Below are 2,933 nucleotides of genomic sequence, written 5' to 3'. Positions count from 1 at the left end.
CTCAAAAATACAACTTGCCTAATAATTCTGCACTCCCTGTAGTTATGAACTGGTACCAAAGGTAGCAGCTAGCATGCTAATGTAGTAAAACCCTGTTTTTTGTGTTTTTGTGTGTGTGGAGTTTGTGTTGGAGTGTGTCAGGCGGTTGTAAGGACTCGGGGCTGCTTGGCAAGGATAAATGTCACATCCTGTGGATGTTTCTCCTTTGCACAATTCAAGATTCTTTATTTGTCACATGCATCATGCAAGTACAACACGCACTGAAATGTGTCTTAAACTGCTCCTTTGACTGTGCAAGACATTATTAAACAATAAGTAAAGAGTCAAATATCAGCCAGCTGTCGAGTCTTATCCTTTATTTACTTTGAATCTGTCCACATTGGCCATAAAAACATTTTTACGTGTAATATGTGACGGTACCTTTAAATGCCAGCAGCAGGTGGTGATGGACCTGAAGTCACAGCTGGAACATAAATGCTCGCCAAACGCTAACAGAAAGCTGTTTGTCTGTTGTGAGGCGAGCCTAGGGATGGGTATTGATAAGATTTTAACGATTCCGATTCCATTTTCAACTCTGTTTAACGATTCAATTCTTTATCGATTCTCTTATCGATTCTTATTTTTAAAAAAGGAGAACACTAAGGTCGATTAGCTTAAAACTTTGTTTTATATCTTCTCTTTGAACAAGATAGAAATTTAGGAGTAACATGGCCTTACAAACCCAACAGTGAGATCTTAAGAGATCCACAGCCTACGGCTCTTCAATGGGGTGCCACAGGGTCCCCAGGAAAAAAATGTAAATGTAAAATAATAAAATAAACATTCTTCTGTAGCAATAACAAAGTGTAACATAAATTATTCTGTAGCAATTACACAAGAATATCCAGTAATGTCCTGCCTACAATTAAACACATTCACTTACCAAAGTGAAATCGGGGGCATCTGCTGTGGCAAATGGGTGCAAGACTTTTACCACAAACTTAGTCACTGCTCGGTGACATTCGTCTATCCTGGTCTGAAAGGAGACGCTACTGGTAGACTGCAGCGAGAACTGCTAGCATCTGAGCCAGCCAGACTCTGTCTGTGTCTCTCATCGTGGTCACCTAAATGCACAGTAATGGAAGGTTTTGTAATAAGACCGATCGCCCTAACATAATATGCACTGTTAGTTGATTATTTATCTGCCGCATTAACAGGAGAGGACGTGCAAACGTTACCGCTTCTGCTGGGTTGAGATTCACGAGTCCGGAGCGGAATTAACAACACGACATTTATTTAAGGTCATCGTGTGTTTTGTGAGCAAATGCTTTTGCATATTCGTAGTGTTTCCTCCCTTAAATTAAATCTCTACTTTGCAAGTATTCCAAGTTGCCCTGTTGTCATCCGTTCTCGTAAAGTATAACCAAACTTTTGAGCATTTGAGCCGCTTAGGTACCGTGTTTCCTGCCAGGTAAGCGACGCTCCGCAACGTGGTGACGTCATTTGGGGCGACTGGAATCGATAAGGGAATCGTTTGCAAAAATGCCAAACAATTCCAAGGAATTGAAACAGTGGGAACCGGTTCTCAACAAGAACCGGGTTTCCATACCCATCCCTAGGCGAGCCAGTGAAATATCACAATAAGCTCAATAAAAAGTTGCTGATTTCAGCAGACAGCTTTAATTAGCCTTCTCTTCTTCTGTGGTGCTTCCTCCTCTGTCAACATCCATTAGAGCTGCTGATCAATTTTTAAGGCCGCTGCTGTCCACCTGAAGACCTCACTCGTATTTTTAACGACTTTGTACACACGGCTGTCAAATTAGGTTCCCAAGTAAAAGCAGAAGCAGGCATGTGCTCCACAAACAAAAAACCGTTATGGCTTATTAAAAGCATCCAGGCTCACTGATGAGGATTCAGACATGATGACAGATTGAGGAGGAGTGGGTGTGAAAGCTGTGGAGTTCTGTGGAGTGGATGGGAGGATGTGTGGGTGATAATTGGAGTTGGATATGTACACTGGGAATTGTCCTCATGAAACATTCATGAGGCAGAAATGAGGCGAGATCCACAGGCCAATGGCAGACAGATCACAAGAGTGCCGATTCCGTATGCATCAGGCCGCTGGCTCGCCTGCCGCACGAATTGCAATCGGCTGCTGGGAGCTGGGACGTGGCAGCGGCGTGCCACATGATGTGCGCCCATGTCAAGTTTTTGTACAAAGACACCGGCTGAGAGATAATTTCACATGATATCAAGGAGGAGAGCTGCCTTTGATAGATGCTCCCACAGCAGTAGCACCTGTACTCTCGGTGTGCTCAGCACTCATAGGAATATTGTAGCGAGCAGCCATCATCACACACTGATGGATGCTGGAAAAAGCCATAAATATGTTAATTCTTCAGCAGAGATGAGTTTTATTGCTCTTTCACTTTCTGAGTCGATGCACGGAGAAATAGTTGCTGAATATCAAATCTGAGATTTAAATTTTGGCCATCAGCTCTAATGATTTCACAGGTTATTTAAATAATATCTCATTGTGATAGAAAAGCTTCCAAGTTCCTCTGCACGAGCCGCTGTTTCATAAAACCCATAAACCTTGCGTTTTGCGTTTCCATAACTGCTTAGATATACCGTCCCTTGGAGAGCAAGGGCTCGTTTAAGTCTATATGAGCTGCTGTGAGGTTAACATGGGAGCGACCGGGACGGATCTGCTGACAGACACAAAGGGGGGAGGAGTGGCCAGACATTGGTGTTTCTGTGGCCCTTGATGGAACAGCAGCTGACATACCACATCATGTTTACAGTAATAATGTTGGGCCAAAAAAAGGAAAAGCACTTATCTGCACTTATCACACACACACACACACACACACACACACACACACACACACACACACACACACACACACACACACACACACACTCATACATCAAGCTACTTTTTGCACAATCCA

General features: G+C 43.3%; 1 protein-coding gene across 3 annotated transcripts in view; it reads right to left on the bottom strand.

The window, feature by feature from the left end:
* The window catches only part of LOC102198980 (kinesin-like protein KIF26A), a 61,452-nt gene that overhangs the window by 5,292 nt on the left and 53,227 nt on the right, over positions 1 to 2,933 (bottom strand). The window lies entirely within an intron of this gene.

This window comes from Pundamilia nyererei, unplaced genomic scaffold, assembly GCF_000239375.1.
Source record: "Pundamilia nyererei isolate P.nyererei 1_Seehausen unplaced genomic scaffold, PunNye1.0 scaffold00587, whole genome shotgun sequence".
NCBI lineage: Eukaryota > Metazoa > Chordata > Actinopteri > Cichliformes > Cichlidae > Pundamilia > Pundamilia nyererei.
This window is presented reverse-complemented; position numbering and strand designations above follow the sequence as displayed.